We start from the raw sequence: 12,526 nt of genomic DNA, 5'->3' as shown, positions 1-12,526 counted from the left end.
AGCCAGGGCAAAGCAGCGGACCTGGCACAGGGGGATGGAGCTTGAGACAAGTTATAAAAGACAGCACATGACAGTTGTAAATCACATCAAGTGTGTTGTCTGCTTATGAGGCTCAAGCTTGTGGTGTACCTTAAGCTTCCCTTTGTAAAAAGTGTGCATGTACATTGTGTGAATGTACACACGTCCATGCATATCAGCATGCACATGTGTGCATGAACAAGTGTGTATGTGCTTGTATGTGTGTACACACATGCTCTTGTACCTGTGACTATGTGTGCGTGTGTGCATGTGTGCAGGAGACATGGAAGTCTTTGTGCTCACAGGTAAGCCCGAGTGAAATCTGGAATGTCAAGCACACAGGGCTGTTCCTCCAAGGGGAAGAATGCAATACCTGTTATCCACTCAGAATGCTGGGAGTGTCCTTCCTTCTGGCATGGTGAGCTTTGCATTATCTGTGTGGCCAGAGACTTTTCCTGTACTGAACCCTTCCCCAGACTCTTACCATAAGCTTGGTATTCTCCATCAGTCTACAGAACCTATCTTTACGGACTTTACAAAGAACTTCGATGTAGTCACATCTGACCTGTATTTAACTTACTTTTTTCTTCAAGGAAATTTATGTATGCTTTATTGTGCACACAAGAATAATTAATTATCACCAGGAAAGTTTTTGCCAAATTCTGCTGTGCTTAAATGTGTCTAAAATAAACTACTTGGAGTCAGATTCCTGAAGTTTGAACCAACACCTGCTGCTAAGTCTTGTTGAACTGAACTACCTTCTTGCCTCCTACAGATCATTTCTACCTGTAGGCTGTGTGTGCATGTACGTGTGTGCAAGTGTGTGTGCATATTTGTACATCTGTTTGCACTTGTGAAGGCCAAGGTGTAACCCTGGTTGTTGGTCCTCAGGAGCCTCTCACCTTGAGTTTCCAGTCAGGATCTTTTACTGTAGCCTGGGGCTCACCAAGTGGGCTAGGCTGACTGGCAAGCCCCAGGAGTTCTGGGATGCCAAGGGCACAGCGTGGTACCTCATGTTAATGTGGGCTCTGGGCCCCTCGGAACATGAGGAAAGCATTTTGCCAGTTTAACCATCTTTCCTGCCCCCTAGCTTTCTGTTTTGTATTTTTATTGTGAGAAGAAATCTGTTTTCATCCAAATCTTATTTTAAACACTTGGAGGAGGAGGGAGAGAAGTGTGTGTGTGGGGGTGAGGGAGTGGTCAGGATGGTTTTCCTGTAATCATGACAAGGGAGAGAGGCAAGAGCTGTGCTGGGTAGTGCCCATGACTAAGGGATGAGGAATGGGGAGAATCCTGGAAGGTACTGAGTGTGCTCACCAAGGGATGGCAACACTGGGCATGTTCTTGCATGTTCAGTGTTGGTGACTGATTTGAAAAAATTCAATACATTATATTCTGGAACATACATAATGATTTTCTCTTGGTTTCAGTCTGAACAACGCAGAGTTTTATCTGACACCACAATGTTGGTGGGGGTGTCCACTGACATCAGGATCTCTTGTTAGGTCCTTTCGGCCTTTCCAAGCACCCTGAGCTATTAGGAAAAGAATCCCTTGAGACCTTGGAGGTTGTGGGCTTCATAAGCGGAAGAGAACTGTTGCTGGGACACAGAGAAAGTTGCTCATGCTGGGGTCTCATCTGCATGGCACTGTTCTCCCTGTAGTGACAAGACCCAGGTGTACAGCAGCAGATGCACCGCGGAGTTCAAATGTGAGGTCTGCAAGCCTGGTCCTTCAGTTGGGGGGTCTCTGTGGCTAAGCCTGGAATAAGGAGAGGGCCTCCCGAAGCACAGACAGCAGGGATAAAGGCTTAAGGATCAAAGTGAAAGACACACAGCCAAAGAAAAATGTCCTGTTCCACAGCGTGGACCACATTAACCCAAGGATAACACCAACCCCCTGAGAGAACTTTATCACATACATGAAGACACAACATTGAAAACATAAAACAGGAAGAAAGGCACTTTTATTTTATCCCAATCCCCAGCTGTTGTGGTTCTGTGTCTTGGAAGCTCAGCCCCATTTCTGATGTCCTGCTAGAGTTTTGAGACTTTCTGATCAAGTGACATTACAATACTATACCCAGGAACGAGCTCATGTTCTGCTGATGGAATGAACAGGAGCTATGTTCTGAGATCTAAACAAACATGACTCCGAGACCAGAGATGGGGGTGGTGACCCCGCACACTTGTTCCTGAGCACTGAAGTCAATGTGGGGGCCTCTGTGTACAGAGAGAAGCAGCGGCTCAGCTACAACACCCTCTGCGTTCTTAAGGGCTTTCTCTTAAAAGGTGTTTGGACTTCTTTTTGTCGTCTTGCCAGACTCAGGTTTCCAACATGTTACCTCTCCTCATGCCAGATCTGAGCACCAATCTAGACATGGCTTGTCGGCGAGGTGGGAGGGGTTCAGAGAGCTTGCTGCACAATCGTGATCCATGCACCCAAGTAACAGGCTGGGCATCCTGGAAATTGCTAGAACTCTAGTTCTAAGGGACCCATAGCCCTCCTCTGGTCTCTGAGCACACACAGGCAAATAAGTACACACACACACACACACACACACACACACACACCACATTCAACTCACATAAATGACTGAATAAATAAAAATTTAGGCCATCACAAACAACTTCTGTTCTCAAAGGTCATTTACCTAGGAGTCTCTCAGACATTATGATAGATCCTCATGACAGTTATGAAAACAAAGACGAGAAGCCAAGCGTGGTGGCTCATGCCTGTAGCCCCAGCACCCTCCAGGTTGAGGCAGGAGGCCTGGGAGTGCAAGCTTATGTTCAGCGTGACACAGGGGACACTGTGTCAAACAAGAGAGAACTCAGCAAACGCTAGAAACTTGGGCCTTGGGGATGGCCTAACTGAAGCCTCACGAGCATATTTACAGGGACAGGCGGGACACATCAGACTGGCACAAACCTGTCCTGTTCGTGCCTCATATAATAGAGGTCAGTGGAAAGCCAGGTGCTCCTGATCGTCACTGCAGACTCAGGGATGCAAGGTGCAGACAAGCTGGAACACCAGGAGGGAGCAACATCTTCGTCAGTCCTGCCTTTCACAGGAACGAACACTACATCTGATTGGTGGCAGAATTGCCAGGAAGTAACTGTCCAGAAAGTGTGTGTATAGTGGGGAGGGAAGGAGGGAGGAGAACCAGCAATTTTGTGCTGTATCCTAGGATGGATGATATTTACAAGCTAACCACCACAGGCCAGGGTGGGGACGGGAAGATCCCAGTGGTAACACAAACGAGCAGTTGCAGGTTTGCAGGTGACTCCATGTGTAAGAGGAACAGAGAACCAGGCAGGGAATGGGCCACCTCAGTAGAGTTTCCATTCTACCGTGTTAGCTGCACGCCTAGTGTTGGTTACGAAATTGGTCTGCATCCATGCGTGCCTACTTAGACAGTGACAACTCAGACAGTTGGAAAATGGGATGGAGAAAATTCAATCAGTTGTAGAAACAATTAGAAATAATAAGGGATTTTAGTGAGGCTAAATTATTTTGTAAAAGGTTTATTCTAGTGTGTGTGTGTGTGTGTGTGTGTGTGTGTGTGTGCGCGCACGCGCGCATGTGCACATGCAACAAATGGCGACTGTTGCAGTGAAATGCCTGCCACAAAGGCACAAGGACCTGAGTTTGGATATCCAGAAACCATGTCAAGAGCCAGGTATGGTGGTGTGTGCCTGTAATTGCCCCATTGGGGAGGTAGACACAAGAGGATCCTGAAGGTCTTCAGCTAAGAAGCCTAGCCAAATCAGCAAGTTTCAGGGTTAGTGAGATACCCAGACTCAAAAGGTGGAATGGGCCAGGTGGTGGTGGAGCACGCTTTTAATCCCAGCACTTGGGAGGCAGAGGCAGGTGGATCTCTGGGCTAGAGGCTAGCCTTATCTACAGAGCAAGTTCCAGAGCTACACAGAGAAACCCTGTCTTGAAAAACAAAACAAAATAAAGCAAAACAAACAAAAATGTGGAACAGAGAAAGACAGGGGAAGAAAGTCAAAAGTTGAACTCCTACACACGCGCATGCGCGCGCACACACACACACACACACACACACACACAGGTAAATGATAGTGAAGTACTTCTACTGACCATATAAAGTGCATGTACCATCTGTAAAGTCAAACCATTGTCAGGCAGACACCCTCTGTCTTATAAATGGGACACTGGTTGGCAATAAGAAGCACAGCCTACTGACCTCACCCAGAAATATGGACGGAGATCTCAAACAGCATGGGGCAGAGGAAACTGGACAGAGGAGAAGGCAAACCATGTTTCCATTCACATATGTTCAAGAGCAACTGATGTCTGAGGACAGTAGTCCCAGCAGCGGTTACCTCAGGGCAGGGGCCCATGAACCAAGGACGCCAGAAGTTCTCTGTCTCATTGTGGACATTGGTTCCTAGAAAAATATATAGTCAACTAAGCTGCAAAATATATATATATAGTCACTAAGCTGCACACTGAGGATTAGTGTTTCTGCTTACATTACTGCTCATGTCTTACACCCCCAGTAGACAGGAGAGAAAAACTTGCAAAGACAATGAGCATGGCCAGGCTGTCTGAGAAAAACTGGGCAGCACCAGTTCCCCAATTTTAAGGAAAAGGGGCAAGAAGGATGTCAGGATATTTTTAGTGGAAATTAAAATGTAAGTATGTTACTCTGGTATTCACTTAAAAAATTGGTGCTGAATAAAGTTGAAACTTGTGTAAACAATGAAAAAGAAAGGAAATTTGACTCAGTTCAGAGGAAAGAGGTGAATTATTACCATGGAAAGAGGGGTGATTGGTACAGAAAGGGAGTAACTAAGGGAGCAGACCAAAGATGCAACAGAAGAGAGCATTCGAATGCCACAGGGCAACATGAGAATCATCTGCCTCTTGCTCTGAGTTCACGAATAGAGTCCAGTTCTGGGCAGAGCAAGCAGTATCAACAGCAGCTCCTGTTCAGCCTCATGAGGGACAGAGCTGTGGGTGGCAGCTAGCTTTCCTGCCGGGGACCACATCTGCCAGTGTCTCCTGTTTCTTGGACAGGCACCAATTCTCCTTACTGATGTTCTTTTGTGTGTGTGTGTGTGTGTGTGTGTGTGTGTGTGTGTGTGTATGCGCGTGCTCATGTGCGCACATGTGAGCCATAGCACTTATGTGAAGGACAGAGGGCAACTGTGCAGAAGCCCGTTCTCTCCTTCCACCAGGTTCAAACTCAGGTGGTCAGGCTTGGCAGAAAACACCACTACCTGCTAGCCATCTCTCTGCTCCCGCTCACTATTGAGATCCCTTGTAGTTTCCCGGCTATTGTAGTTGAAAAGTCATTATACCTTCTCCCTATCCATCAGTCTGGATATTGATGTCCAAGGTGAACTCAGAAGCCACACAGGTTCCATCTGCCTTGCATTCTCATTGACTGTGCACTGGAACCTTCCCAGGCTTTGTGCATAGCTCCTGGAGTTTGGGGATTTGTTCATTTTAGGGAAGATGAGGCAGAGGGAATGCTCACAGACCAGACCAGGGAGGCTCAGCTATGCCGCAGAACTGCCATGGTTACCCAACAAAGTTGAACACGAGGTTTTATGAGTCCGGTTTCTGCTACACAGCCCATGTGCAGTGTTTGTCACTGTGTAAAGATATGTTACTTTTGTTTGTGCTACATTTGTTTAGTTCTGTAAAGATGTGTTGTATTTGTTTCACCTTGCCTGACTAAGGCACCCGATTATTCTAATAGAGACCAAATAGCCAGGCAGAGAAAGGATAGGCAGGGCTACCAGCGAGTGAGAATAAATAGGAGGAGAAATCCAGGCTCAAGAGGGAATGAGAGAAAGAGAAGAGAGGAGAGAATGAGGGAGACACCTGGGGCCAACCACAGTCAGCCCCCAGCCAGCAGACACAAGCCGCAGTGAAAGTAAGAAACACAGAAGATAAAAAGGCCCAAGGCAAATGGTAGATAAGGAGAAACAAGTTAATTTAAGTTAAAAAAGCTAGCCAGAAAGGAGCCTAAGCTAGGCCGAGCATTCAAATCTATTCATAAGTCTCTGTGTCATGATTTGGGACCTGGCTGGTGGCCCAAAAAGAAAAAGCCTGGTACACTAACTTGTTTCCAAACAAGAAAAATTGGAACATTCATCCAGTACTGGTGCTGGACAATTCTATATTCTGTCAATTATATTTTAAATAAATGCTGATTGACCGATAGCCAGGTAGGAAGTGTAGGTGGGAAAACCAGACAGGAAGTAAAGGTGGGGCAAGAAGAACAGGAGTATTCTGGGAAGATGGAAGCTCTTTCCCCAGTCCTGCCCAGACACTGAAGAAGCAGGATGTGACCTGTCCCGCTGAAAAAGGTACTGAGCCACATGGCTAACATAGATAAGAATAATGGGCTAATATTAGATATAAGAGCTAATACAAAGCCTGAGCTAATGGGCCAATCAGTTTATAACTTATGTAGAACTCTGTGTGATTTTTCTTTGGGATTTACCGGCTGTGGGAACTGGGCAGGACAGAAACCCCAACAAACAGGCCCTCATGTTACAAAGTACTTTGTAGAGCTGACAGAACCGGAAACGCAAACCCGGCCCGATGTACACGCACCAACCAACCAAATCCTGCAAGTGTGGCAGTGCCGCATCCTGTGATCCCAGCGTTCAGAGGATCAAGTTTATCTTCTGCTACATAAAGTTCAAGACGAGCCCAGGCTGCGTGAAGTTCTGTCTCAAACAAACAAACAGGATCTCAAATTGTTTTCATCCTTGATTACTGATTTTTAAATCACAATAAGTCAAAACAAAAAGAATGACATTAACAGATATCAAAAGTAATTCCACAGAAGTCCGATTTTGGCAAGGCTGGAGAGATGGCTCAGGGGTTAAGAAGGTAGCTTTGTATTCGGAGGACCCATGATTAGCCTTCACACTGGGAAGTTCCCAAGTGCCTGGAATTCCAGTTCTAGGGAAGCAAATGCAGTCTTCTGGCTTCTTTGGGCACCTGAATGCATGTGTACATACAAACACGCATACACATATACAAATTTTTAAAAATGATTAAAAACCAAAAGCAGATATATAGTTTTGATTAATTAATCTGACAAATGGGGAGTAAGGGCTTCTTTATTTATGTAATGGACTATATTCAAACAAAAGCAGCTGCTAATGTTGTTTGAATGATTAACCAACTGTTGATATAATTCTTAATGGAGGGTGTCCCATGCAAACCAGGCCCTTGTGTTCAGTCCTCAAACTTCCCTGAGGAAGTTTTTTTATTTTTTATTTTTGGTTTTTCGAGACAGGGTTTCTCTGTGGATTTGGAGCCTGTCCTGGCACTAGCTCTGTAGACCAGGCTGGTCTCAAACTCACAGAGATCCACCTGCCTCTGCCTCCCGAGTGCTGGGATTAAAGGCGTGCGCCACCATCGCCCAGCCTTCCCTGAGAGTTTTAACTAATGTGCTATTTAGAAAAATTAGATGCCTAGGTTGAAAAGACAGAGGAAAAATTATCAATTTAAAATATGTTATTACCCAGGCCTGGTGGCACCCACCTTTATTCCTGGCACTAGGCAGGCAGAGGCAGGTAGATGTCTGTGAGTTTGAGGACAGTCTAGTCCACATAGTGAGTTCTAGGCCAGCCTGGGTCACATAGTGATAGCCTGCTCTGAAACAAAACAAAACCAAAGAAAACAAAACGTAACAAAACACCAAAGCAACAACAAGAAGAAACGGGGGTCAGCTTTTCTCCTGAGACAAGCGCCAGTGCATAGGCTGGGGATGACCTTATATAGACCCTAAGGTGAATGGTTGCTGTGTAGACTTTTCACTGAAGAACTGAATAAAAATCCATTGTCATCTTAAAAATTGATCTTTTTAAAAATGTATTTCCTTAATATCTTAATTTCTTTTTGAGACAGTCTCGTGTAGTCTAACCCAGCTTGATTTTAACTCACAACCCTCCTGCCTCTGCTTCCCTAACCACGGGGCTACAGGCACAAAACTGCCCCGCTACGCCTGATACCTTCTAAACAAATGAATGAGCAAGCAGGCAAACAACCAAAATGAAAACAAAGTACAACCCAAGCCAGGGTTTCCCCGTGTAACCCAGGCTGGCCTAGAATTCCTGGTTCTCCTGTCTCAGCCTCCTGACTGGAATGACAGGCATGGCCGCCACCTGGGCTCCGTTGATTTTTAATTATGACTTTCATCAACAGTTCCAAATGACATCAGCGATAAAATATTCTTCTCTGAAAACAAAACAAGAATAGAAACAAAAACATTTTGTCTAACTCCTAAGCCATTGCTACCATTAAGATCGCCTTTTTGACTGTATAAACATCAAATCGGCGTTGTTTCTCTTGACTTTTGTTCAACATGCGTTGTATCCTACACAGAAGTGGGGGCAGGGTGTCAGAGGCAGGGGGCTTGCGTAGCATGCCAGAGGGCCTGGGTTCCTCACCAGCACCATGTGGATAAATATCGAATAGATAAGTAGACACAATGAGTAGGTCACAGGGACTGAAACAGTGACTTTTGCGAGAACCGGAAGGGACCAGGCTGGATGTCTGTCATTTCACTAAGACCTAGGCTAGTTTTCATCTAGCTCTATGACTTTTTTTAAAAAAGATTAAGTTTTAATTATGTGAACGTGTGTGTGTGTGGGTGGGTGAGTGGGTGTGTGCACATAAGTCAGTGCCCACAGAGGTCAGAAGAGGGCATCAGGTCTCCTAGAGCTGTAGTTAAGTCATTGTGGCCTGCTTGATGGGAGTGGTCATATGCACAGACAAAAATAAGCAAGCACACACATACACATGTGCACATATATGCATACAGGTTTACATGCACCAGTATACACACATACACACACACACATTAGAACACATCCATACACACATCTTGCTGTGACTTAATGCATTGCCCGGCTCACCTTCACATAACTGAAGCTGCAAAGCACCCCGAAGTCGGCATGTTCTGGGGCCACTTAGAGGCTTCCTAGCCCTTGCTACAGGATGTGGACTCATCAGGGAAACAAGCCGTGAAGTTTTTAATAGAATCCTCCTATTCTAGGACTTTGTTTTGCTTTCCTTTTTAAGGAAAACCAATCACAAGGGCCACGGTCAGGGCAGGACCCTCCCTCAGCCTGTGGTGGCAGTGATGGATGTGTGAGCAGGGCACTCAGCCTCAGCCTTGAGCACTCTGACTTGGAGAGCCTGCAGCGGGAGCGAAGGCGGAGACTCGGCTTTCCAGAACACAACGGTAGCTTGCAATTAAGAGCGACCCAGATGGCAGCTTGGCAGGCCAGGGAGTGAAATGAGCACCTGAGGCTCAGGAATGCCACCACTTCCCACATTCCTGCCAGGGCTCTTTGCGGCCAGCTTTAACTGCTGGGGGTGGGAAGGGCAAAACCAAAACCAAATAACATGATTAATAAACAGTGAGGCTGGCGAGCCCCTCAGAGTACCCACTGGGCGGTCTTGTTTCTTCTTTTCGTCCGGCTCCAAACAGGCTTCTCAGGAGGCTTAGGCAGCTGGTTTTGTCTCTGTAGGTGTGTGCCTTGTGTTCGTTACTCTGTGAGGGCTTCGTTTTGTTCTGGCCCATTTCTTGCTTTTGTTTTTGATGAGAAAAGGTCTTACTCTATAACCCAAGCTGGCTTCAAACTTGAGGCGATCCTGCTGCCTCCGTCTCCCAAGTACTGAGATAACAAACCACTGCCTGGCTGTTGTGCCCGACTCCAAACTGCCTGTGAACACCCCCTTCTTTTTCTCTTCTGAGCTTTTTATTTTGTCCCTGGTGGTAATGTTCTGGCACACTCTGAGTGACCCGTTGGTGCCAATGAAGAAGGTAGCAAAAGAAACAGACAAATGCTTCTAAGTTGGCCTAGGCTGGCATTAGCATAGCAAGTGGCAAGATACCACAAACCTCTAAGCTGTGGCTGTGTGTTCAGCTGGGATGGTTGTGAAAGCAAAATGGCTACCCCCACACCCCCACATGCCACAGGACAGGGAGGGTCATGCGACATCTGTCTTGCTGTGCCCATCTTGGGTTACTGTAACTCCTTTGATGCTTGAAAGCATCGATGGTAGCTAAGGGCACCTGACACCCCGGGGAAGGTGATACCATAGAGTAATCAAACAATGAACAGAACATTCTTCTTTTGTTTTGTTCTCGAGACAGCTTGGGTACTGGAGTTTGGGGATAACATCTTGCAACAAGCTAGAATAACTGTATGAGGCCAGAAACATCGGTTTTGACGCAATTATTTGGTAGAACGACAATTTCAAGCCAGAAGCAGAAGACATGTGAGGGGCAGATGTGAGACCGTAAGCGTGGCTGACGATGGACTTGCTGGGTGACATTAACTGCAAACGTATGAGTCTGGAAACAAGATGAGCCGGCTGGATTCATAAAAACCACCTGACTAGTGAGCACGCAACGTAAATGTTTTCAATGTTTAAAGTCCTGTCCTTAGAGACATGCTGTGAAATCAGGCCTCAGGTTTCTCCTCATCTCCCTGCATAGCTCCTGCTTCCTTTATTCTTTCAGCTGTCTGCCCCAAGGGAGCAACTTGCATGTATTGGCCAGGGCACCAGGGCACATTTCCTCATTTCCAGAACTCAGTCCAGAGGCTGTGTCTCTGTAGATGGACTGACTCTTCCTGCCTCAGTGAATCTCCAGACATCGTGGCCATGAACTTGGGAAGATTTCCCTAGACTCTGAATACTGCACTTCAGATTTCTGTCATCCACACAGCTGCCTCCTGGCTCCGTGTGACCTGGACCGAAAGTCCTACCGAGCTATTGAGTCATCATCTCTGATTACAGTGGTAGAAGCATGGGCAGGTTCATTAAAACCAACCAGCCAACCAACCAACTAACCAACCAACCAAGTAACCAACCAACCAAGTAACCAACTAACCAACCAATCAACCAACTAACCAACAAACAACAAAACCCCCAAACTATCAGCAGTGTTCAAAGATGGGTTCTGGGTCCTGACCTCCCCCCGGGCTTTGATGACCCCTGGGAAATTGAATAAATCACTCGTGGGACACTGTGCTCAAAAGTCTCTTGTAAGGGTGTCGAGGGTTCAGGCCCAGTGCAGTGGCTTTTAGCTGTGGGATTGTGTGGCGGTCGCCTGGCCTTCAACCTCTTTCTGACGCTACACCCAGGGGCTTCAGGATTTGACCTGATTGAAGGGGGAGGAACGGAGACAACAGCGAAAGCTATGGTTAAAATAGTCACAAGGGCCAGCAAGACAGTTCAGTCTTAGAAAAGGGCATGGGGTGCAAGCATGAGGACCCGAGTTCAACTCCTCAGAACCCACGTGGGAAAAACCAAAACCAAAACAAAGGAACTGGGGCACAGCGGGTGTGCACATATCACCTCAGTTCTGGGGAAGCAGGGACACCAGGATTCAGGTTTACTGAGAGATTCTGACTCAACAAGCAAAGTGGATTGTGACCCCAGTGACTCTGGCTTCCACATGAATTGTCACATGTGAGCTTGTACACACACACACACACACACACACACACACACACACGCACGCACACGTACATTCCCTCCACAAACACATTTTCTCTGTTTCTCTTCTTCTCTCTTTCTGAGAGAGTCTTGCCTGTGGGCCTACAGGAAAAAGGAATCAAAGTAGGGGATGGAAGGGACAGACACCTACAGTAGTGGAAGGATACTTTGGGGGTGACGAGAACATTTTAAATTAAATTATGTTTATGGTTTGTAGCTCTATTGAAATCATTAATAATCATGCTGTCAGGTAAATTACATGACAATAAAGCTGTTAATTTGGTGGTGGTGGTGGTGGGAGCAGTTGTCTGCCATTACAGACACAGGGTCCACCTCTGGCCGGCCTGGCTGGGTTTGGAGCATGTTAGGAAGGAGGAAATCTCACTCTCACCAGATTTCAGGCAGGAATCCCACACAAACTGACTTTTGCATTCTGGTGACAGTGGCCCCTGGAGTAGGCGGCTCCCTGTGCTCCCTGCCTGGGTTCCAGCTGTGTGATCCACCAGGAACAGTGCCCAGGTCTCTACACTGAGCAGGGGGCCAGGCCTCCAGAGGTGACTGTTCCCATTTCACAGTTTCTGCCTTCAGGATGTGGCAAGTTCCTGGCCCCATCCAGAAACCCCCGGTGGCCCTGCCACATTCCAGGATGGGGATGTTTGCAGGACTCTGAGATCTGCTGATCAAAAGGCCGGAGCCCAGGCTGCCAAAGACCCTTGCAGAAGAATAACAGGAACTCAGCGGCAGACTACAATTGCTCCTCCGTGATAACAGTAATTAATAGGAGCATAATTGCCTCTCACTGCATTTCCTATTGCCACTTCTGCTTCCAGCCACTTCACAGACCCAACAGGAAAAGATTTGAGACATTCTGGGCTGCAGTGTTACTGTAGTGTTTTAAGGTTTATTTGTTTAGCATCTATGATGTTGTTTTTATTATATGTCTTGTTGCCTGTTTGGAACGTAAAAAAAGGCATAAAGCAACAAAAGACAATACA

General features: G+C 46.6%; 1 long non-coding RNA gene across 1 annotated transcript; it reads right to left on the bottom strand.

Annotated features, from left to right (window-relative positions):
- Positions 1-6,763: 6,763 nt before the first annotated feature.
- On the bottom strand, positions 6,764-9,055 carry LOC126515570 (uncharacterized). The gene is made up of 2 exons (XR_007595872.1): positions 8,936-9,055; positions 6,764-7,010 (listed from the first exon to the last, which is right to left on the bottom strand). It is a non-coding gene; the product is annotated as an uncharacterized lncRNA (long non-coding RNA).
- Between the last annotated feature and the right edge of the window lie 3,471 nt (positions 9,056-12,526).

The sequence above is a fragment of the Alexandromys fortis genome, unplaced genomic scaffold (assembly GCF_014885135.2).
Source record: "Alexandromys fortis isolate MF-2015 unplaced genomic scaffold, M_Fortis_MF-2015_v1.1 scaffold_158, whole genome shotgun sequence".
NCBI classification, from domain to species: domain Eukaryota; kingdom Metazoa; phylum Chordata; class Mammalia; order Rodentia; family Cricetidae; genus Alexandromys; species Alexandromys fortis.
The sequence above is the reverse complement of the archived record's forward strand: the minus strand, read 5'-3'. Positions and strand labels throughout refer to the sequence as shown.